The 26,117-nt window shown below is 43.6% G+C and overlaps 1 protein-coding gene across 1 annotated transcript in view; it reads right to left on the bottom strand.

Moving 5' to 3' along the window:
- LOC134358441 (tyrosine-protein phosphatase non-receptor type 13-like) overlaps nt 1–25,083 on the bottom strand; it is a 426,694-nt gene extending 401,611 nt beyond the window's left edge. Inside the window, exon 1 of the mRNA XM_063070670.1 lies at nt 24,795–25,083. The gene's annotated coding sequence lies outside the window, so the exon portion shown is untranslated. The remainder of the gene's footprint in view (nt 1–24,794) is intronic.
- Between the last annotated feature and the right edge of the window lie 1,034 nt (nt 25,084–26,117).

Here is a 26,117-nt window from a genome sequence, read left to right as displayed (position 1 = left end):
AAGTCTTTGGTGACATACCAAGTCTCCTTAAACTCCTAATGAAATATAGCCACTGTCATGTCTTCTTTGTAATTGCCTCAATACGTTGGGCCCAGGATAGATCTTCAGAGATGCTGACAAGCAGGAACTTGAAACTGCTCATCCTTTCCACTGCTGACCCCTCGATAAGGACTGGTGTGTGTGCCTTTGACTTCCCCTTCCTGGAGTCCACAGTCAATTTCTTGGCCTTATTCACACTGAGTGCAAGGTTATTATTGTGACACCAGCCAACTAGCTGACCTGTCTCACTCCTGTACACCTCCTCATCACTGTGTCACTGGAAAATTTACAGATGTCATTTGAGTTGGTAATTTGTAATCATTTGTAATCCAGGGAGCGCGATGCGCAGAACCAAATATCGCTGTGATGATTGTACGCTCTAGTATCAATTGTTTGATGACAATAAAGTAAGTTAAAGCTGTGCCTACCTACACAGTTGTGGATGTAGAGAGAGTAGAGCAGTGGGCTAAGCATGGAGCCTTAAAGTATGCCAGTGTAGATTATCAGAAAGGAGGAGATGTTATTTTCAATCTGCACTGCTTTTGGTGTCCCAATAAAGGAGTGAAAGATCTTGTTGCAAAGGGCGGTACAGGGGCCCAGGTTTTGGAGCTTGTTGGTTAGTGCTGAATGCTGAGCTGTTATCATTAGGCAGCAGCCTGACGTAGGTATTGCTATTGTCCAAGTGAACCAAGGCCAAAGGAGTCAGTGACAATCCATTTGCTGTAGACCTATTGTGGCGATAGGCAAACTGCAGCGAGTCTAGGTCCTCACTCGGGCCAGAGTTGATTCTGGCCAAGATCAATCTCTCAAAGCACTTCATCACAGTAGATGTGAGTGCAACTGTGTGGAAGTTACTAAGGCAATTCACGCTGCTCTTATTGGGCACTGGTATGATTGCCGCCCTTTTGAAGCAGCCAGGAGCCTCCGACTACAGCAGCGAGAGATTGAAGATCATCTTGAACGCTCCCAGCAGTTGGTTGGCACCGGTTTTCAGAAGGCTACCAGGTACATCAGGGCCTGGCGCCTTGCGAGAGTTCACCATTATGAAAGATGTTCTGACATCGGCTTCAGAGACAGAGATCACAGGGTCACCAGATGCTGCAAGGATTCGCACAAGTGTAGTTTTATTCCCCCTTTCAAAGTGTGCATAAAAGGTGTTTAGCTCAGATGGGAGTAAGCAGCTCAGCCATTTATGATGTTAGGTTTTGCTTTGTAGGAAGTAATAGCCTGCAAACCTGCCAGAGCTGGCATGCATCTGATTCAAAACAATTCAATCAGAAATGTTTGCTTGCTCTTAAAATTGCCTTCCGTAGGTCATACCTGGTCTTATTGTAAAGTTCTGGATCACTGTTCTTGAATGTCACAAATCTAGCCCTCAGCAGACTACGAATCTCTGGGTTCATCCATGGCTTTTGTTTTGGGTATGTCTGGTACGTTTTTGAAGGCATACTATCATCCACACAGGTTCTGATAAAGTCGGTGACAACTATAGCGTATTCATTCAGATTCAAAGATGAATCCTGGAATATCATCCTGTCTACTGTTACGTACCCCGTAACTGGGTTGCCAAACCAGCAGAAATGGATCACTCAGTTGGAGTCTGGATTACTAGAACTAAGAAAGTTTTATTAAAGAAACAAGCAACACAGTACTCTAATCAAAAGGATAATAAATGCAACAGATCAGCAATGATAAGCACACATGTACACAGAATTAAGATAACAGGATCAATCAAGCTCTATCGTTGTCTAGGGGTAAATGACCAGTTTCAAAGTGACGCAAAGTTCAGTTCAATTTAGTTCAGTTCAGTTCGCAGTAATCGCTGCCGTGGGAGATGGACAGTGGGGGGAAGGAGAGAGAGAGCAAAACGAATGAATATTCAAAACGGCTTCCACACAGACCTTCGATATTCTTCGCAGGCAGCTTTCGGGTGAGTCCTTTGTGATGTCATCTGAGGTCACCGACCGTAACCCCCTCCGTTTCCAGATACGATCGTTTCTCTGCGGTGAACCTGGCACCCAGGCAAGGGTGGGCACACACCAGGTTCCCGCTGATCGTGCCTTTCCACCCTGTGCGTCTATGGCCTGGTCCCGCAACCGGCCTTCCAAAACTTCCCACCGACTTGTGAGAGACACACTGCTTCCAGGGTCTCGTTACCTCGGGTGTCGTGTGTGTCGCCTTAGTGAACCTGTCCCTTTTTATCCCCCGGCTGGGGTATCGCCTGTCCATCACTTCAAACAGTTCAGGGTTCAAAGGGGGAGCCGATCTTGACAGCTCTCCTTCCGTTACTCTCTCCCGTCCCTTCATTAACATCTCCAAATGCTGCTCCATTGTTTTCCTTATCTCTCTTTCTCCTGAAGACAGGTGGCAGACCAACTGCTGATCCCACTGGTGCCAGCCCAGGCCAGCTAACATCTTAATTTATGTGTATTCTCGTCACACCACCAACTCAAATCAGTCCTGAAAACACTCCAGGTTCTGCGTCCTCACCATTGGTGCTGCGGTCTTTAGTCTCTGTCTGTACTTCGGGAGTAGAAGTAGAGCCAGGTGATCAGACTTCTCTGCTGATTGGAGGTCATTTTGATTCAAGAACTCATTGACGATAGCTCATTCAAAAGTTAAAGCATATATGGAGAAACTGGACCCATCGGATAAAGAATAGAAGATATGGTGATAGTGTAAGGTGAAGTACTTCATAAAACTCCAATAATTCAGCATCCAATTGTTCGGAAATCATGATAGTCTGCCCTTTAGCTTACTAGTCAGTCCACACTCAGAGTGCAAGTGGGCTGGGTGGCTAGGACCAGTTGGGACCAGGTTCTGGACAGTGGGCCTGCTGTGCCAGGATCGGGATCCAGCAGTCTACAATATGGATAGATCTGTAGCTGGTGCTCTGGTTTTGTGTCTGTGTAACTATGTCAGCATGTGAGTCTGTGTGTGTCAGTGTCTCTGTGTGAACATACAGGATGGAAGCCAGAAAAAAGCATGACAACAGTGAAGAGACTGCATTACTAATCACCAACGATCACCAGTTCAACTTGTGCAATACAAATAGATTCACTTAGCAAGGAGCGAACAACCTGCCAAAAATCCTGGCACAGTACTATGGAGAAAGATCTTTTAAGGTATAAACAGAAAGCAGAATCAGCGTATTTTCCCTCTTTCTTATCTAAGCTTGTGAAGGTGTCAGCACCTTTCCCAGCCCTAGTAACGATCTGACTTTCAAACAAAATGGAACCTGGCACCCTTCCATTTCTCACTGGCTTTCAATGCAAAAAGAATTCTGTCACATTCTTACAATTTGAAACAATAACTGAGCTGGCAAACCATACTAACACTGTGGTCAAGCCCAACAGTGCCTGCATAGATACTTTGGAATAGACACTTTAAGCTGGCACAGTCTCACAGCTGGTACAGCCACTGCCTGACAGCTCCAGTGACCAGCGTTCAACCCTCAGCTCAGGTACTGTCCGTGCAGTTTACACATGAATATCCCCGAGTGCGCTGGTTTTCTCCCACATCCTAAAGACTAATTGGCCACAAGTGTGGAGGTCAGTGGTAGAATTTAGTGGGAGTTGATGAGAACATGAGGAGAACATAAAAATGTAGGATTCGTGTAAATGGGCAGCACAGACTCGATGGGCTGCAAGGCCTGTTTCTGTGCTGTAACTCTCTAGTGCATCTTCTGCCGGAAGACCATAGGGCTCCCTCCTGCCAGCAGCGTTTATGTCTCTCAGGGGCAGCCTTGGGAACAGGTCACTCCAGATGAATTCGTACAAACAACAATGCACCTCTCTCCATACATCCCGCACCTGTATAGCACAGGGTACAGCATGGTTATGTAACAGATAGCATAAGGGAGTTACAGCGCCTGCGACCAGGGTTCAATTCCCACCGCTGTCTGTAAGGGGTTTGTATGTTCTCCCTGCGACCATGTGGGCTTCCTCCTGATGCTCTGGTTTCCTCCCACATTCCGAAGATGTATGGAGGTCGATTAGTTGGTCACATGGATATAAATAAATAAAGTAAAATAAAATACAAACAGGAGAAAACTTGCAGATGCTGGAAATCCAAAGCAAAGCATAAAATGGTGGAGGAACTCAACAGATCAGGCAGTGTCTATGGATACGAATAGATAGTCAACATTTCAGGCCAAGATTCTTCTTCAGATCTGAGGTTAGTCCAGCCTGAAATGTTGACTATTTATTCATTAAAATAAAATACAGCTATCCGCCAAACATGTACCTACTTTGGTGGCATTTTAGATTACCAGAACCCACCACCTAATCCACACTATGGGGTAAATGAGACCTGCGCATGCTCACCAGTCTACTGTCCACAGAGAAGGGAAATCTATTCACATTTATGAGACTCCAGCTTTGAAAATTATACTAAGCCATCTAATCCAAGATTGGATATTTGAATCCATAATTGGCTCAGTCATGATGTAGAATCCAGCCTTTAGTTTCAGAGCTGAGAGGAGGCAGATCTCATGCATAATGACACAAGAGGTTCCCATCCAAAACTTCAGCTTCCCCTATTTTCCTGCATTCCCTACAAGCAATCCTTCCTCGCACATGCCCATCAACCTCCCTTTGATTCAGTTCGCTGTTAACCTACACTAAGCAGTCATTAACAGTGCCAGTTAATCCACCAGGGACAAAACTCACAGAGTCACAAACACAAGTGCAAACAATGCACAGACACCAACTGAGGTTGGGATCAAGTCCACCTCACCGAAGCCGTGAAGTAGCAGCACTAACCACTGCACCCAGATAAGAGTGGAGGACAATCATTTCCACAGTCTGAGGTCCAGGGGTGTACAACATGAAGCAGAAGATGGCAGGATGACCATAAGTCAAAAGGGCAGGGTGAAGGAGATTACAGGATAGTAAGTGGGGCAGCACGGTAGCGTACTGGTTAGCAAAATGCTTTACAGTACCAGCGACTGGTTCAATTCCCGCCATTGCCCGTAAGAAGTTTGTATGTTCTGCGTAGGTTTCCTCCAGGTGCTCCAGTTTCCTCCCACATTCCAAAGACATACCAGTGGTAGGTTAATTGATCATTGCAAATTGTCCCGTGATGAGGCTAGGGTTAAATTGGGGGATTACTGGGCAGTATGGTTCGAAGGGCCAGAAGGGGCTATTCAGCGCTGTATCTCAATAAATAAATAAATACTCAGTGCCACAGTAACTACAGTCCTTCAACAGAATACACCATACAAAGTTTCACCGAAATGAAAGATGTTGGATTTCGGAGGTGAGAGAAGGTTAACGTAAATGACAAAGAGAAACAATGGGCAGTGGGAAGAACACAGTCAGTATTGGGCAATGTCATCCATTTGATACACAGTGAAACAACTTTCTAATTCATGTGCCCTAAATCAGAGTCAGAGCATTTTAACAACGTTAGCGGTAAAAGCAAGGTTTGAGACACCATGGTTGAGTCACATCGTGAATAAGCTCTCAACAAAAGGCCACTACATTTATTATCGTGATTCTTGGGAAACTAACAAACCACAGGAGCAAAGCTAAGTAGTTTACCAATATTTATCTGAGATATCACGTTCTTAAAACTTCTCCTGCCTTTCTTAACTGCCAATCTCCCACCTACAATAGTATCGCTGACGAGGGTTGGCAAAGACCAGCTGCATACTGTGGGGAGAGGGTGGGGAGAGGCCAAGATAAGTCAGGGAACAAGAGTCCTGAGAATTGACATGCCAAAGGAAGTGTCGATTGGCATCACATAGGGATACGGCTTATGAGCAATTTGAGACACAACATATGGTGAGTGGATCAAAGCTTTTGGAAAACAAATGACAAGGTACCAGTATTCCCAAAGCCACTGAGGCTTTCCTCAAGTCAGGTCTGGATCTGCTGTACACTAACAGAGAGCTATTGATTCAAATGGGTAGTCAACAACTTTATTATTATCGTTTCATGCTGATGGAATGCAAATTAAATGCTCTGCAATATTTCGTGTCAGCATTTCTACTTGAAAGGCCATTAATATTCTAATACATTACCACAGAGAAAAAAAATGTTCTATTCCCCCCCCCCCACATGATCTGATATGTACCAACATCTTCACAATAAGCTTATTAAAAACAGAACATGCTGGATATACTTAGCAAGATGCACCTGCGGTGAAAGAACCAGTTATTATATCAGGCTGATGACCATTTATCAAAACGCAAGAATTCCATGGATTTTTCTGCACTTATTTCAGGTTGCCAGCGTACACAATTTCTTTCTTTTGTTTTTCATTTCTTTATGAAGTCACTGCTACTTCTCATCCATGAATGCCAAAATTCTTTAAGTGCTCAACTCACGAGTGGGACTTCTGCCTACAATTTTGACTTTGTCCACCTCAATTGTTTCTATTTTCCCTTCTTGTCTTCAATAAGGTTTTGGCTGTCATGATGAGGCCACACTCAGGTTGGAGGAACGACGCCTTATATTCTGTCTGGGCAGCCTTCAACCTGATGGCATGAACATCGATTTTTTGAATTTCCAGTAATGGTGCCCCCTCTCCTTCACCATTCCCCTTTCCATCTCTCACCTTATCTCCTTGTCAGCTATCAACTCCCTCTGGTGTTCCTCCCCACCTTTGCTTTCTTCCATGGCCTTCTCTCCTCTCCTATCAGACTTCCACTTCTCCAGTCCTGTATCTCTTTCACCAACTTCCCAGCTCTTAACTTCATCCCTCCCCCTCCTGGTTTCACCTATCACCTTGTGCCTCTCTCTCCCCTCCTCCATCTTTTAAATTTACTCATCTTTTTTTCTCCAGTCCTACTGAAGGGTCTCGGCCTGAAATGTCGACTGTATATTTTTCCATTGATGCTGCCTGGCCTGCTGAGTTCCTCCAGCATTTTGTGTGTGTTGCTTTTCCCTTTCTCTGTTCTGATATACAGTAGGTTCTGGTACCTAATACATTTACTGTTTCCCATTCCACAGTTGCTGCCTGACCTGCAAGATATTTTCCAGCATTTTCTATCTTTATTACTAGATAGCTGTGGGAAAGGTTTTGAAGGATAGATGCAGAAAATCATTCAGCCCTGATTTAAAATATTCTTTTCCTCCTTGACAGCAAACAGCATTGGCCAAGGAGTTACAGTGGTTGAAGTATAACATCATGAATGGCTAGTATGAAGCTCATCTCAGCACAATGCAAGTAGGCAGATAACAAGGAAAAATGGTGCCTAGCTACCAAGGCTGTAACTGGGCTGATGGCGCCTGGTACGCTGTAGCATGGACACAAGCCTGATGACCGTTCGCAGTAGCAAATAAACACAAACTTAATGCAAACTGTCAAATCATTTGATCAAAACACACATTTGACAAATCCAGAATGGAAAATCTCAGCACTTTTTCTGACACGTGACTCATTAATACAGCAACACAAGTTTACTCAAACTTACTTCAGGATCAATATGCTGCCTTTGAAATGACCAGGCACTCCACAGATATTAACCACAGCCCACAAGTGCATATCCCTTATCACCCAAATTAATTGAATTGATAATTAATCACAATTTCCCATCAAGTCACACACCATTCCTAGCTCAAAACATTCTTAGTTGCTTCAACAACGACGTTCCTTCCATGTCAGATTTGGAGATATTCATAGATGCCAGCAAAGTGTTCAGTTCTACTCCCGTTAAGAAACAGCTACGCTAAATATAATATAGCTTGGACAACATCCAGTCTTATGTAGGATAGTAGGAAAAAATTACATTCATGACATTTAAGTGGCATACAAAGTCTATCTCCAACACGAAAGATTCTAACCACGTCAATAGTCAACATGATCACAGTCAGAGAATCCCTTGAGAGACACCATTTAATAGAAGCTTAATTGAACAAGCCACAAAGATTCTGAGGTTTCATGAGAAGATAAGAGACAATGAATTGTGACTGAATGGCTCACCGGCTCAATTCCCAGAATCCTTTCCACCATCCAACAAAGGTATGTAATGAAACAAAATGTTCCCCCCTTCCACTTCTTTTATTCCCCACTCTGACCTTTTACTTCTTCTCACCTGCCTATACTTCCCTCTGGGTTCCGTCCTCTTTTTCTTTCTCCTATCATCCACTCTCCTCTTCTATCAGATTCATTCTATTCCAACCCGTGACCTTTCCCAACCAACTGGCTTCACCTATCACCTTCCAGCTAGCCACATTCCCCTCCCCCCATCTTTTAATTCCAGCATCTCCCCCTACCCTCTCAGTCCTGACAAAGCCTCTCGGCCTAAAATGTTGACTGTTTATTCTTTTTCATAGACGCCGCCTGACCTGCAGAGTTCCTCCAGCATTTTGTGTGTTTTTCTTTGGATTTCCAGCATCTACAGATTTTCTCATATTTGATATTTATCCCTTGCCTGTATTGGGCATCTCCAACATTCAAGGCTCATTATTCCAGGGATATTGACACTCTATTGATCAAGACATAGCACCAAAAGGCACCATCTGTAGGATGCACTTCTTCATCACTTGTAACCCTGGGAACCTCAGGAACATTGGAACACGCACATTCCCCCACCCCAGGTCACAAACGGTCTAACTTGGAAACTCATAGCTATTCTATCATCATTGTTCAGTCAAAAATCAACAACTTCTTTCCCTAGCAATGCAGGAGCACCTTCAACACACAGTCACCTCCAGGATTCTGAGTGCCAGCCATGCTTATACAGATGGTCAAATAAAGAGAAAAAACTCAATGCTATTTTAAGTTTACATGTCTTCTTGTTGACATCAACTCTATGTATGAATCCACTGAATCACTCCAACAAAGAGCTGAGATGCAATTAAAATTATTTTCATTAATAATAATTAAAAAGCAGAGGGTAATTTTGGAAATAAAAATAGCAAATAAGTGAGGTGTTATTAAGAATGATATCAAAACAATATCAAGAGTAACGTTTATAAAGACGGAATTATGTTTAAGGAGTGAAGTGCATTCCAATAGGTGACATCCTTAAAACCAAGTGAAGGTCTTGCTCCAGATGACCGAGACTTAGAACATCCATGCTGAATGTACATCCGAGAAGCATCACCCATGCCAACCAGCTAGTGCCCATTTACACTCATCAACACAAACTCCATTTTTTTCTCCCACGCTCCCTATCAACTCACCTACACACTGGGGCAGTTTACGGTGGCTAATTAACCTACCAACCCACACTTCTTGAGATGTGGGAGGAAACTGGAGCTACTGGAAGAAATCCATGCAGTCTCGGTGAGAGTGAGCAAACTTCACACGGGCAACACTGCAGGTTAGGACTGAACCTGGGTCACTGGAGCTGAGAGTTCTACCCAGTTCAACACTGTGCTGTCCAGCTCGGCCACAAAGAGCATAGACCACTGGCCAGCCTGCATGTTTGCAGAAGGCTGGTATAGCATATAGTTTTGTTCAGATTTCTGAGGTGTACAGTGCTAAGTCTTACAAATTATTCAAAAGGATCAATGTGTTCAAGAATAAAAGAAAAACCATAATGATTAAACCTTTCCCTGATGCCACTATCAGGCCACAGTCAAGCATTAAGGGCGTGAAATATAGAAGCAGGAGTGCTCCCAATTCCTGCCACACCATTCAGTGTTCTTGATGATCTTCTGCCTCAGTGTGATGTTCCTGTGCTAACCCTTTAAACGTTGGTTCCTTTCAGGTCCAAAAAAATATTTGATACTGTCCAGGTCAGCAGCTGACACTCCACAGCCCTTCTGAGTAGGGAATTTCAAAGATTTACTACTCTCTGGATAAGGAGATTTCTTTTCATCTCTGTAATGAATGAATAATCCCTTATACTGAGACTGTGTGACCAGTAGTTCTCAACAGTCCAGTGAGGGGAAACATAATCTCTGCACCTTCCCCCTTAAGGTTCATGTATGTTTCAAATCAATTACCTCTCTTTCTTCTAAACGCAAGTGAAACTAGGCGCAGTCAAGTTTGATATCAAGTCACTATCCCACCCACATTCCTTCCTCATGATTCATTGATACATTGGAAACATGTATTTTGACGCTTTTTTTTCCAGCTTAAATAAATACTTTCTATCACAACCAGAAGTTTAGAAAGCAATTGATGTGTTGCTTTGGCAAATTGACCAAAGCTATTTCGTTCCAGCACGTCTGCACATATAAAACATGAAACCAGCTTAAAATATCTGCAAACTCTGACGTTAAACAACTGGTGACTGATAGGTTGCTTAAGTAGTTGTAAACCACCATACAATAAACCGAATGAACCCAGCCAAAGTGTAGCAAGCTAACTTTTGTCCTTCTGTAACATCACGCAAGCTTGCTAATATTCTCAGAATCAGAATCTGGTTTATTATCAGTGTCAAAAATGGTGCAAAATGTATTATTTTGTGGCAGCAGTACAATGCAAAGACATAAAATGACTGTAAGCTATAAAATATATAAATAGTGCAACAGAGAAAGGAATAATGAGGTAGTGATCATAGAACATTCTCAGACATTGAGTGTGGGTCTTCAGGCTCCTGTACCTCCTCTGTGATGATAGTAATGTGAAGAGGACATGTCCCAGATGGAGAGGTTCCTTAACGACAGACATGGCCTTCTCCAGGTGTCACCTCTTGAAGATGTCCTCAACAATGAGGAGGCTTGTGCCCATGACACAGCTGGCTGAGTGTGCAACTCTTTGCAGCCTCTTGTGTTCCTGTTCATTGAAGCCTCTTGTACCACGTGGTGATACAACCTATCAGCATGCCCTTCACCATACGGCTGAAGAAACTTGTAATAGTCTTTGGAGACCTACCAAATCTCCTCAAACTCCAAACAAAGTAGAGCAGCTGGTGTGCCTTCTTCATGATTGCATCAACGTGTCGGGTCCAGGATTAAGCCACTGAGATGATAATGCCCAGAAACCTGCAGCTAACATCCTTTCCACCACTGAATCTTCAATGAGGCCTGGTGTCTGTTCTCCCAACTTCCCCTTCCTGAAGTCCACAATCAATTCCATGGTCCTGCTGACACTGAGAGCAAGATAGTTGTGCAACACCACTCAACCAGCTGATCCATCTTGCTCTTATACAGTCCCTTGGTGCATCTGAAAGTTTATCAATAATGATATCATCTGTGAATCTATAAATGGCATTTCAGCTGTGCTTTGCAAGTGTAGAGTAGAGCAGAGTAGATTTGGTGCCCAAGAGTGGGGCACTTAGCTACACTCAGCTAGCAGATAAGGGACTGAAGAGTGGGCTGATGTAATTTTGCTCCTGATGTTTTGCTGACAATGAAAATTAATTGATTGGCTTTATGAACTATGCTACTTTTCATTTCAGAAATTGATGGAAACATTTGTCAAGGAAATTAGTCACTGCTGGAAATATGTGATGAGTCAGTCAGGCTCTGTGAAGTGAAGAACCTTGTAATACTATAGATGAACAATATTCTCTGTATGTTTCAGGATATCATCAAAGTTCGAAAGTTTAGAGTAAGTTTATTTTCAAAGTATGTACTGTACACCATATACAAACTTGACACTCATCTTCTTGGAGGCACATACAAGAAAACAAAGAAATACAATAGAATCACGAAATATCCCACATAACAAAGACTGACAAACATCCACCATGCAAGAGGGCAAATCGTGTAAATAATAAAAAAAAAAGTAAACAAATAATACCATAGAACATAAGCTGCGGAGTCCCCGAAAGTGAGTCCAAAATTACAGGCTGCAGGTTTCAGTAATCGTGGTTCATTTTGGTAGGTCAAATATGATGGCAGAATATAGTATTAATGGTAAGACACTTGGTGATGTGGAGGATCAGTGGGATCTTGGGGTCCGAGTCCATGGGACACTCAAAGCTGCTGTGCAGGTTGATTGTGTGGTTAAGCAGGAATACTGTGCATTGGCCTTCACCAACTATGGGATTGAGTTTAGGAGCCGAGAGGTAATGTTACAGCGATATAGGACCCTGGTCAGAGCCCACTTGGAGGACTGTGCTCAGTTCTGGTCACCTCACTACAGGAAGGATGTGGAAACTATAGAAAGGGTGCAGAAGAGATATACAAGGATGTTGCCTGGGTTGGCCAGCATGCCTTATGAGAATAGGTTGAGTAAACTTGGCCTTTTCTCCTTGGAGCGACGAAGGATGAGAGGTGACCTGATAGAGGTGTGTAAGATCAGGGGTCCCCAACCTTTTTTGCACTGTGGACCGGTTTAATATTGACAATATTCTTGCGGACCGGCCAACCGGGGGCGGGGGGGTGGGGTGGGGTAGGGTTGCCAATGGACAAGAGTAGCAGTCAAATACATTGTGTTTACTCCGAGAAAGACTACAATGACCATGAAGCCCTCTGCGGGCACCAGTGTGCAGGCATGACTTGCACATGTGTGTACGTCCCGATTTTTTTCTACAAATCGTTTTTGGCGATTCTGTTCGGGTGGGGCGGGGATGTGGTGTTAATCACGACCGGAATATAGGTGAGAAGTGGCTAATACACTCAATTTCGTTTCTAAAAGGGTTTATCCAACGAATTTAATATTAAACACACTGCGCATATTTTCCTCGCATGAATATAGTGATAAGTCAATTATCGGGGAAGACGGGAGCTTGAAGTAACTGTTGAACGAACTTCCAGTAGAAGTGGTAGAGGCAGGTTCCATATTATCATTTAAAGAAAAATTGGATAGGCATATGGACAGGAAAGGAATGGAGGGTTGTGGGCTGAGTGCAGGTCGGTGGGACTAGGTGAGAGTAGTGTTCGGCACGGACTAGAAGGGCCGAGGTCGCCTGTTTCCGTGCTGTAATTGTTATATGGTTATATAAGTCAATAGCATCATAACATTTTAAGTAACGTTTGGATATTAAACACACAGCACATATTTTCTCCGTATGAACATATAAAATCATTGCAACACACCAATATCACTGAATCAGTGGGACAAAACGGTCCCATGGGAGACAGCGATACTCGAAGGGGGTTCCTTATGTCCAGTCTATTCCGCAATTTAGTTTTGGTTGCATTCATTGCAGAGATATGTTGGAAATGGAAGCAACGTTTTCAGTGCTTTCATGGCTATCTCAGGATATTTAGCCTTGACTTTGATCTGGAATGCCGGCAGAGATGTTATGTCAAACATGCTTTTCAGCCCGCCGTCATTTGCAAGCTCGAGGAGTTGATCTTCTTCCCGCACTGACATGGATGACGCGTGGGTCATGACCTCGCGTGTGTTCAAGCTCAACGGTGGGCATGACAGGGGAATGAGGAAAGGTGCAGCTGACTCATATCGCCAAATCATATTGTTTCCTCATGGCCCGGTAGCACATGCTTTGCAGCCCGGTACCGGTCCGCGGCCCGGTGGTTGGGGACCGCTGTGTAAGATGACGAGAGGCATTGATCGTGTGGATAGCCTCCCAGGGCTGAAATGGCTAACACGAAAGGGCACAGTTTTAAGGTGCTTGAAGTAGGTTCAGAGGAGATGTCAGGGGTAAGTTTTTACGCAGACAGTGGTGAGTGCGTGGAATGGGCTGCCAGCGACAGTGGTGGAGGCGGATACGATAGGGTCTTTTAAGAGACTCTTGGATAGGTACATGGAGCTTAGAAAAATAGAGGGCTGTGGGTAACCCTAGGTAATTTCTAAAGTAAGTACATGTTCGATACAGTATTGTGGGCCGAAGGGCCTGTATTGTGCTGTAGGTTTTCTATGGTTCCATGTTTCTAAAAAGAGAATATCTCGTAAAATATCCAGTAGTTTTGTCAGCTGCCCACAAAACATCACCGTATATTGCCAGTGCCATTTTGGATCATTGGCAAGACAAAGTTCTTCACCCAATCAATCAAACTAACTGTAGGTGCCAGAAATCTGAATTTTTAAGGATTTTTTAATCGAAATTGTTAACTCTGATTCCCTTTCCACATCCACCAAGTGTTTCCAGCATTTTTCTGTATATTTTGTATTTTTATTGAAGGTCCTCCACCCACCCTGCTCCATCTGCATAACACAGCTCTCTGAGAAGAAAGCTTCAGAGTGAGACCTGTGGGTCACTTCTCATATCATGGGAGTCACCTATGAGCAAAGGCAGGCATCAGTGATGAAATTCATCATCACTTCAATCTGCCTGTACAATTCTGATAGATGGAAAAGGGTGTTTGAAGATCACAACCTTAGACTGACAACACTGGGCTAAGCCCTCTGAGAGCTTTAGAGACCTGGACCACCAACAGCAGGCAATTGAAGATAGCACCCAGTGCTGTCTCTGCAAAATTCTCTTTCCAAATTTACAGCAAGGATAAGCAAACCAAGATCAGTCCCCTCTTCCACAGGTTGACAATACCAATCCGTCCCTTCTTCCACAAATTGACATTATCAATATTGAGGGGCATGTTACTCTTCCTCAGATACAGTAGCTCAGTTATGTCATTTGAGTTTTTGATACCAGACTCTCAAAACTAGTCCAACTATCTCATGGGAAGAGACGACCTAGTTGGACAAAGGAACAGATTCAAAGCTTCACTGGAAAAACCTAGAACATCTCCACTGAATTCCTGATCTTTGGCAGCAGAAAGCAGAGCCAAAAGCAGGCAGTGATGAAATATCCAGTCCATGGATTGGGAGCACCCAGAGGGCTTGCATAAATGGCACAAGGGATCAGAATCACATTTATTATCACTGACATATGTTGTGAAATGTGTTGTTTTGTAGCAGCAGTACAGTGCAAGACATAAAAAAGTTGCCATACAATAAGAAATAAATGTTTAAAAAATTACAAAAAAGGAACAGGGGGATAATATTCATGAGCTCATGGACCGTTCAGAAATCTGATGAAAGAGGGAAAGAAGATGTTTCTAAAATGTTGAGTATGCAACTCAATGACCTCATGACCTCAGAACCCAATGAAACAAGGAGTGCAGGATTTCACAATTTACCTACCATGCACCTCCTGCTGCATCTTTGGGAGGGGATGCAGTTCCCTCATTAGCCTCATCAGGCACCTCTGAACCCATAGAAACAGAGTGGAAACAGCTCTATAATCAATCCCAATGGACTGCCTGAGAAGATTACAACTTAAAGGCCAATCTCATCACTCATCTTCTGCGCACTTTGTGTTTTCCAATTTTAATCCAGTTTTATAGTACTTGCAAGATCCTTTAAATATCTCTAACTCTTGGAAGTTCATTGCAAGTTCAGAACCAAATGGGTACCAGCCCTCCCTATAGATAAGGTTGAGTGCTTCAGATGTGCATTCCATATCAGTATCATAAAGATAAGACGTCAAGAAATGCTCTCTCACAGAAATGGAATGAGCAAAGATCAACACAGACAGGTTTATTTCTTTATTACCTGCTTGCTCAGATACTTAGCCCAGGGAAAGTAATGGTTAGGGAGAGAATAAAATCAAATGTTTTAATATAATTCTTACAGCTATACACTTCACAGGGTAAATGACAAGAGATTTGCATTTATGCAGCATGATCTCAGGACACAATGAAATATTTTTGAAGTGTAGTCACAGTTTGAACATAAAATGGTATATTTCAGTGAATGGTATTTATTATGAATATCCCCCCCCCACAGTGCTTCTGATATAACTACATAAGTATTGCGTGACTGTGACTGATGATGGATTAAAATGAATATAATTGACAGTGGCATATCAAACGTCTTAAGGAAAAGTCATATTTGAAAAAATAATGCATGGGCAAATAATAAAGCATTTCCTGTGGCATGTATTTGGTCATATATAGGACTTACTTAGAAAGTAACATTGAGACTAGAGGGGGCCACCTACATACTCATTATGCACGCTGTCAGAGTGCATGAAGCATTTCCATAACTCCAGCTCATCACTTTCTTTCTATCTGTTATTTGAAATAAACTTATTTATTACTAAAACATGATTTCTTTATAGAAGGTCCCAGCATGTGGCATGAGCCAAACAATGTATACAAGGGGCAGAGTACGGCATAAGGGCCAAAGAGTCAGAAGAATAGCAAGGGGCCATTCAGCCTCCAAAGCCTGCTTTACTGTTAGTGATTGCCAACAAAATTCATGTTGACGCCTTAGTTGGCTATCCTGTTGAACACAAATCAGTCACACTTAGTCTCGTATTGCCCCAGTTTCAATGGCTTTTGGAGGATCAAGTCCAAATGTTTTATTAATGAGAGTACTCATTGTCCATCCCTCATTGAGTTTGGGAAGGTTTGTCAGCTACCTTTTTGACTCATTGTCATCCATGTGATGAAGATTCCTTTGAGTGGTTCGAGAGACTTCACCAGTCACAATGAAGAATGAAGTCCCCTTTGTGTAACATGGAAAGTAACTCAGAAAGGAGGCATACACCTGTGTTCATTATGATGCCCTTCCGAAATGGTAGTGGTCATAAGTTCAGTCAGCGCAGTGGGACTAGCCTTTTCTACGGTGCATTTTGGTGATAGCACGCACTGTACCTATGGTACAAGCTGACTGAAAAGAACAAAAGTTTAACATTGAGGATGGGATGTCAACCAAGGAGACTGCTTTTTCCTGCCGGCACCAAGCTGCTTGAAATATGGAGGAACTGCGATCATCTAGAAAAATGGAACAGATTGCATTACACTCCCAAAGTGTAAATGGGCGGAAAGGCTTTGCTGAACTAGCAGGTTCATCATTCTCCACTGATCTGGACAACATTGGTTGTTGTCTGCCCTGTTGGGTGTGGTCTTTCACTGATTCTATTGTGTTTCTTGTATTTACTATTTACTGTGATTGCCCACAAAAAAAAAAGAATCTCAGGGTTGTGTTCAACCACAAACAGCAGAAAATCTGCAGATGCTGGAAATCCAAGCAACACATGCTAAATGCTGGAGGAACTCAACAGGCCAGGCAGCATCAATGGAAAAGAATACAGTTAATGTTTCAGGCTGAGACCTTTCATCAGTCCAGTCCAATCGTGATGAAGGGTCTCAGACCAAAACATTGACTGAAAAATTATCTCTTTTCCACAGATGCTGCCTGGCCTACTGAGTTCCTCTAACAGTTTGTGTCTATTGCTCGGGGTTGTGTTTGTACTTTATTAATAAATTTACTTTGAACTTTTAGCCAAGGTACCCTGATATGTTTCTGGTCTATAATTGATAGAAAAAATTTTGACAATATTAAAGAGCTATTGTATGTCAGTGAATGACGGTTAAACTCTTTGGATGAAGATAGTCAGGCAAAAATAGATAGTTGATAAACAAGGCAGTGAAATATTTTCTATGATAGATGGGAATGGGGAGTTGATGCTAAAATCATATCAGCATTGTTATATCAACAATCATATCAACAGTGGAGCAAGATCAAACAAGTGGCCAATTCTTAATCCCAATTCTTACGGGTATGCACATGTTCATTATTTATATTCATCAGCCACAATCAGAACTATTCCATGTACTTGTGTGGGTGTGAAGTGCCTTATGACCTTTTCTGAAGAATTCCTGGAGGAAAACTCAGGAGTAGGTATTTGTAGGCTATTTTAGCCACAAAAATCTTCTTCTATGTTCTGTATGATGACAGCCAATGCATTATTTCTAGACACATTGATGTAAAGCATTGTCTAGTTGCATCACAGCCTCTGAAGGGAGTTGCAGTCTACAGGAATGCAAGAGGCTACCCACTGCAGTGAACTCAGTCAGTTCCATCACGGGTAAACTTTTCCACAACATCTTGTTATTTCATGTTTGTTATTTATTTATATCTGTATTTTCACAATTTGGTGTCCATTGGTCATGTTTAGTTACTGTTCTATAGATCTGCTAAGTATGCCCGCAGAAAAAGAATCTCGGGGTTGTATGTGGTGACATGTATATACTCTGATAATAAATCTTACTTTGAACTTTGAGGACATCTGCAATAAACTATGTCTCAGGAAGGTGCCATCATCATTTGGGACCTCCTTCATTTAGCTCATGTCTTCTTCTCAACGGTGCCGTCAAGCAGGAGGTACAGGGGACTGAAGATCCACACCTCAACGTTCAACAACACCTTTTCCTCTACTGCCATCAGAACTGAACTGACAAACCTTGAAACCTCCTGAGGCCTGTTTCTCCTTCTCTCTGTGTTTATTTTGTTGTTTATTTTACTCACGTGTAAGTATGATTTATGTTAAGTTTACGTTAACATGATTGTCCATATCTTATAATGCACTGTGCCACTGCTACATAAGCTATTTTTCACAGCATTTATACCTTCTGTATGTATGCTCATAACAATAACTTGAACTTGAATCATACAGAAGAGAAATGGACCTTAGATGAGCGTGTTGTTCCTGATGCCCATTGATATTAATGCCATTTACCTGTGTTAGGCCTATGTCACTCTATACCTTTACAATGCAAGTATAATTTTGGCAAAGATAATACTAATGCTAATCAAATTCCACTTTTCAGTTCATTAACATGATGAGGCTTGGAGATCAGTGATTTTGATGGTATTTCAATGGAGCAGGATATGGGTAAGGTTGGTGTTGACACCACTGTCAATGTAACCTTTTATCATTTACTGATGATCACAGGGAGATATGGAGGACACCAGCTAGATGTGACTCATCCTGCATTTTTTGTTGTTGTAGCCAGGGGATGGTAGAGAGGATAAGCTCCCACTACCTGTTAAATGCTCCTAATGGCATACATCGCAAGGCCTCTGACAACAAAGTCCAGCTTCTGGCCTTCACGTGTGACTCAGCTACTAAAACCAATGGGACCGTTTCTACCGACAACGGGCGAAGGTGGGTTACTGGTGCCTTAAAACCAGTCGCTTTGGGCAGATGGGGCTCGTCAGCCATAGTTGGCAGCACACCTAGAAGGAAAAGCCTAACTCAAACCTCCACTGCCCTGCAGCTATACCCACTCATGGGGAAGGTTTCAGGAGTAAACCTCGAGGCAAAATCCAGAGCTGGAATCCCTAAGGTCGTCCTACATTGAGTTCAATGCTGACTGGCAACTCCTGCGACGCCACTGCTGTCAAACTGTATCAATCTCTGCCGTTCCTTGGATTCATCAGCTATGTGGAGAGGGGCAGCCTGCTGCATGGGCAACAGCTTGCTCTCCATAATGTACTGCCCTGGCTTACGTAGACAGCTAGGACACAGCATTCATGGTCGACCCTGATCAATGGAGGGCCTACTGCTGCATTTTATGTTCAGGTCATATCTGGGCAAATTCCATTCAATTAGATAGATTCCAAGGTTGCAGTAGCACTGAGAAGGTTTGGACAGAGGTACTGCCAGTTTTGGAGCAATCCTTCAGCATTACCACCATCATATTTGAATGAAAGTCCATCAGACTGAAATATTAACTCAAGCAACATACATCAAAGTTGCTGGTGAACGCAGCAGGCCAAGCAGCATCTATAGGAAGAGGCGCAGTCGACGTTTTAGGCCGAGACCCTTCGTCAGGACTAACTGAAGGAAGAGTGAGTAAGGGATTTGAAAGCTGGAGGGGGAGGGGGAGATGCAAAATGATAGGAGAAGACAGGAGGGGGAGGGATAGAGCCGAGAGCTGGACAGGTGATAGGCAAAAGGGGATACGAGAGGATCATGGGACAGGAGGCCTAGGGAGAAAGACGGGGGGGGGGTGACCCAGAGGATGGGCAAGAGGTATATTCAGAGGGACAGAGGGAGAAAAAGGAGAGTGAGAGAAAGAATGTGTGCATAAAAATGAGTAACAGATGGGGTACGAGGGGGAGGTGGGGCCTAGCGGAAGTTAGAGAAGTCAATGTTCATGCCATCAGGTTGGAGGCTACCCAGACGGAATATAAGGTGTTGTTCCTCCAACCTGAGTGTGGCTTCATCTTTACAGTAGAGGAGGCCGTGGATAGACATGTCAGAATGGGAATGGGATGTGGAATTAAAATGTGTGGCCACTGGGAGATCCTGCTTTCTCTGGCGGACAGAGCGTAGATGTTCAGCAAAGCGGTCTCCCAGTCTGCGTCGGGTCTCACCAATATATAAAAGGCCACATCGGGAGCACCGGACGCAGAAATATTAACTGTTCTTTTCCCCTCAGAATTGAATGCTTGATGCTGGGCATGGGACAATGAGCCTCTTTCCAAGTTGTATGACTCTGAGATGCTACAGGATCTTTGAGCAGAATTGATTTAGATAGATAGATATACTTTATTAATCCCGAGGGAAATTTAGTTTCATTACAACTGCACCAACCAAGAATAGAGTGTAAATATAGCAATACAAAACCACCAACAATCAAACAACAATATGCAAACTATCCCAGATGGAAAATAAGTCCAGGACCAGTCTATTGGCTCAGGGTGTCTGACCCTCCACGGGAGGAGCTGCACGTTCGATGGCCACAGGCAGGAACGACCTCCCGTGCCGCCAAGTGTTGTATCACGGTGGAATGTGGCTGAAGTCCAATATCCAGTCTGCAAACACGTTCCTCGATCGTAATATGCCCCGGATTGCACCATCTGTTGTTAACCAGAACAGTAAGCACCTAACTCCTTTACGCTTACCGCTCCCAGTGCACTTCCAGTCAGCCGGAACGGTATTACCCACCGAACTCCTCTTCTCCATAAGTCTCTGTTGTCTCGACCCGGTCCTCTTTCCTCAACTTTGTGATCCCCCTCTGCATCCCCTGTATGTTTTCCTCCGGATTTCAGCAGGGGTGTCCGCCACTCTGCTCACTAAACCAGCTGGCATTAGCTGGTTTCTGGAATACACAATGCGACCTTGCTTCTGTCCCGCGTGTCGGGATGTAACCATTTCCAGCGCTAAAAAAGACCCAAATAAAACTCTCTCTACCAGCATGTTAGAGAGGGTACAGCTTCGACGTGTTACCGTGAGAAAAAAAAATACAAAAAAAAACTTAAATTAGAAAGTAAGAATAGATCGGAACGGCTGTACCAGGCTGCATGCACGACCGGCGCATGCGCACTGCATGTTTCACAGTCGTTGCAATTCTTCGTTACAATTTAATACACTGCCTTCATGTTGTTGTGATCCAACGTATCTACTATATCCAACACTCTCAGATGCTTAGTAATATCACATGGGCAGAAACAAATTGGGGCAAAGGCTGGCTGCTGTGAATATGGGACCTCACTAGGAGGCTTGGATAAATCACACACTCATTTTTTTCCTGGGTGAAAATCTTGAAATTTCTTCAGCATTTTTAATTATGTCTATACCATTCAGAACTGGTTATGATAGTGCTTTGATCTGATCCATTGATTGTGGGGTTATTTAATTCTGTTTAGTTTTGCAAACTTTTGAATGAATAAAAAAGTGATTTCTAATTTCCATTTCGAACATCAAGTGCCCTTGTTTTTGTTTTCCATAACAGGAGACAGTATTTTCTGCACTTCTACTTCATCAAATCTTGTTAAATCAGATTACTCTCCCCCACTATTTGATATCAAAATGTACCTTCTACAGAGAGCAAGGGTGGATATTCAAATATCTGCCTGCTGAGAAACCCATTACCTTCGAAATAAAGAGCTCCCTTGGCCAGATTCTTAAGAAACTGTTTTAGCTGACAATAGGTCAGGGATTAAATGGCCAATGGATGTGAGGCATCTTCACAAATATTGTCTTTGGTAATTCAATAGTAGATAGGCAGGCTCTGTAGCCTGGGCTCTATTAGCTCTTAATTATAGTGGAGTGCAGGAGTTCAGGATTTCACAGCTCTTCCACTACGGATCAGTGAAAATTCAGAACTATTTCAACCTGGATATCAGGAACACAAGAGATTCTGCAAATACTGGTAATCCAGAATAACACACACAAAATGCTGGAGGAACTCAGCAGGTCAGGGAGCATCTATAGAGAGGAATAAAGTGAAGTAGAGACCTAAAGAAGGGTCTCAGCCTGAAACATCAACTCTCTATTCCTTTCCATAGTTGGTGCCTGACCTGCTACGATCCTTTGGTATTTTGCATGTATTATTCTGGATATCAGGGATTCTGTCTGGGATATTTTGTCTGTGCCTCTGTGTGTATGTGTGTGTGTGTTTATGAAAAAGAGGGAAAGTCATCAAGTAGGACAGCCAAGTGATAAAACATCACTTGGGCTAGATTTTGTAAGGGTAGCTAACTTTGTGGAATCAGACTCCTACACTTTAGTACTTTTACTGGGAAGAGCCAAGCTGTCATGTGTGGAGTTTGCATACAAAGAGCTGCAAACCAAGAAAAATTCTGCAAATGCTTCAATGAATTATATATCATTTCATCTCAGTAAACCTTTCCAAAGAACAAATCACTTGGCATTTCATTGCCTGGAATATAGTTGGAATATTAGGCTCTTGAGTTGTGCCTACCGAACAAAGCAATGGTGCATTTAATACAGGCATCTACAGTTGGAGAGGCAGTACTTGTGGAAAGTGAACCAGATACAGCATAATACCCACACCTTAACTGGCTGCATCATTGCCTGGTGTGGAAACACCAATGCCCAGGAACAGAAAAGTCTACATAAAGCAGTGGTACAGCCTAGCCCATCACAGGTAAAGCCCTCTCCACCACTGAGAACACCTACAAGGAGAGCTGGCACAAGAAAGCAGCATTCGTCATCGAGGCCGGCCACCACACCATCCAAGCCATGCTCTCTTTTCACTATTACCATCAAGTACGAGGTGGAGGAGCCTCAAATCCCACACCACCAGGTTCAAGAACAGTTCTTACACTACAGCAGGTGTTCCCATCCTTTTATATGCCATGGCGCCTTACCATTAACCAAGGGGTCCACGGACCTCAGATTGGGATCCCCTGCTCTACACCCATCACGCTCCTAACCAGCATGAATAACTTCACTCACCTCAACTCTGGGCTGACTCCACAACCTGTGAGCTCACTGTCAAGGATGAGACAACTCATGTTCTTAATGTTAGTCATCTATTTTTATTTGTACAATTTGTTCTCTTTTGCACATTAGCCATTTGTCACTGTTTATGTTTAGTTTCCCATAAATTCAGATGTATTTCTTTATTTTCCTGCAAGAACATGACTCTCAAGGTAGTATATGGTGGCAAATGTATTTTAATGATAAATTTCAGTTTGACTTTGAATTTGATCTTTGAACTGAATCACCTATCTGTTTCTCTTTCTACAGAGGCTGCCTCTTTCTGCTTTAATTTCAGATTTCAAGCACTGATGGTAAGAGGTGCTCTCCAGTTTACAAACACCCGTACATAGGAACGAGTGGTTGGGGAACTGGCAGGATGAACTTGCCGGCTGTTGTGAGAGTGCGGACATCGCTGCCATATTGGAATTTGGCTCATGACCACAATCCCGACCTACAAACTGTCTGGGGTTACAATCAGTTCACAAATCCAGAAGCCTATCATGACCTGGGTATTATGATCCCTAATTATGCACAGAAGCATAAGCAGCTACAGGGAGTTGTGGACTCGAACCAAAACATCTCTGGTACATCCCTCCACACCATCACATAGGAGGCACTGCCTCAAGAAGGCACCATCCGTCATCATCGATCTCCACCATCCAGACTATGGCGGCTCTTTGGAGCTACCATTGGAAAGGGGGCTCAGATGCCTGAAGTCCCACATCAGCAGGTTCAAGATCAGTTACTTCCTTGAAACCATTTGTGCCTTCAACCAACACTCGCCACTACTTCAGTATAGCAAAATTATGACCACTTTGCACTTCAATGGACTTGCTATTTCTGATCTTTCTTGCATAATTTTTGCTAAATTTATATTTTTCTCATGAATGTTGTTTCCTTATGCTATGTACTATTATGCTGCTGCAAGTAAGTTCTTCATTTGACATGATAATAAATTTGACTTTTGATTTTTTTCATAAACTTTTACAGGCACTGACCAGCCTGTTATGTTTTGCCTTCAACTCCAACAGGTGGATTGTCTATTTATTTTCCAGTGTTAAGGGGAACCAAATGAAGCAAGCCTGTTTTGTGGAGCCCACTCCTTTTCAGCACCAATACTCTTATGTGCAGTTAACAGGTCCCTCCCAGTCCAGGCCCAGCTACTCACACCCAGTTTTAGAAACTGCACGGAGTAATTTGAAAATTGTAAAGTAACAGAAATCTCGCACTGATCGACACATCAAAGCTCGCAACAAAAGCTTCTTTCTAGGGTGGCTAATCCTGTTCAAGCATCACTCCAGTTTCAGACTTCTACACTGCTGCCTTTGTGCGACTCCAGTCACCCCAAACTGATGCCGGAGACACAAGAGTGCAGATGCTGCAATATGGAGAGACAAGTAATCTGCTGAAGGAACTCAGAGGGTCGAGCAGCGGCGATGGGGAGAAAAGAAAGATCGACGTCCCGGGTTGAAACACTGCAACAGAGTTCAACTATTCACTGACCCTATTCTGCATTTAAGATTGGACATTTCATATGTGAATGCGAATGAAGCGGGGGAATTCGAGAGCGTCCACACAAACAAACAAACACACACACACCAAAGGACGACCAATTCCTATGTAGAAAGTCGACTTTCTTAACTTCAGCTGTCAAAGCTCGCACACACACAATGCACTATTTGACATTTTTCTCTATTGCCAATCTGTCTGGTTGCTCGCGCATTTCAAGTCAGGGAGTATGCTGTGAATTTCTTTCACTTGCTGAATAAAAGTTAGCTGGTAGTTGAAAATTTTGCAGGCATTGTCAGACTTTGCTAGCCCTCCCTCGCCCAGAACCGCTAGCCTCCCGAGATCTAAACGCTAGTTACCGCTACCAAATCCATCAAATTCTGCAGCAGAAAGACGATGAGGAAAGGGCACAAGGCGCCCAGAATTACCGCTGCTGGGGTAAGGAAGGAGGAGAAAGTCTTACCTTAGTTGCTAGCGCCCTCAGTGTAAACTCCGTACTCCAACGTGGTCAGCAAGGCGCTGGTCACGGCTGACCGATCCTGCTGCCCAGTGGTGCCCGGCAGGTGAAATTCCAGCGTTGGCATTTCATCCTGAGCTCCCAGAGGTGTCCAATCTGCGGACAAATCTCTGCCGGGCGAATGGACTGACAATCAGAGTTAACTGCGCGACTTTATCGCGATCCCATTAGGAGAACTTGGAGCCATTCCATCGATTCGGCGTCCCTGGGAGATCCTGGCTGGTCTGGGCTGCTGCGGCTCTGATCCAAGGGGAGGGAGGGGCCAGAAACCTAGGAGATGTAACGCTAAATTGTGTTGCAGTGCCAATGACTGAGAGACTGGGAGGAGCTTGTCGGCCGACTTGGCAGAGGTCGAAGAGAGTTTGTCAAACTTCCCAAGACTTTAGTTTGAGCAAGGGAGAATGTAAAATTATTGCTGAACTTGAGCCTCACTGTCCTTTGGAGAAATCTGATCAGAGAGAATGCGACTTACTACTACAGAGGAGACAATTCGGTCCATCAAATCCATGAGCCGAACATTCCAACTGTCCCATCCCCCCCTATCCTTTTTCCTTCGTTCCCTGTAGTCCCGCAACAGCCTTTGTCTCATACCAACAAACAATCGGCTGGAGGAATTCAGCAGGTCGAGCAGCACCTGTTGAGGACAGGAACTGTCGATGTTTCGGTTTAAATCCTTGCATCAGGACTGAGTGGAGTGGAGAGGAGAGGTAACGTGTATAGTGAAGAGTGGGAGATGGAAAACTAAAAGGGGCCAGAGGTGGTTGGTGGGCGGGAGAGGAGTGAAGGATGTCGGGTAGATGGAGGTGGAAGTGGAAATGGGAACCAAAGTACCTACAGGTTGGTGATAGGAGGAAGCAGGCAAAAAAAAGGGCAGATGGAGGGAAGTGTGGAAAGGTTGCAGACAGTACATGCAGGGAGATGAGCAGGAACATAAAGGCTACCATTGCGGGAATCTGACCGTGGGGACTGTTAGGGGAGAGGATAAGAGGCAGATGGAACCAGAACATGAAGGAGAGTGGATTATAAACAAGTGAAATTTGTGGGTGGATAGAACAGAGGCGATGAAAATGCAGATGAGCTGGAGGGGAATGGGAAAGGGGTGAAAAGTAAGTGCGCAGAGGAGGATCAGAAGGAGAGAGAGGGGAGGGTGGGGACAGAACTGGAGCTGAGAATTATTTGAAGTTGGAAAATTCAATGTTCATACCATTGGGTCATAAACTACCCAAGCTGAATATGAAGGTGTAACCTACACTGTGGCAAGGGAACATG

The sequence above is a fragment of the Mobula hypostoma genome, chromosome 18 (genome assembly GCF_963921235.1).
Source record: "Mobula hypostoma chromosome 18, sMobHyp1.1, whole genome shotgun sequence".
Classification (NCBI taxonomy): domain Eukaryota; kingdom Metazoa; phylum Chordata; class Chondrichthyes; order Myliobatiformes; family Myliobatidae; genus Mobula; species Mobula hypostoma.
Note: the sequence above shows the minus strand (reverse complement) of the source record. Positions and strands in the feature narration are given on the sequence as shown.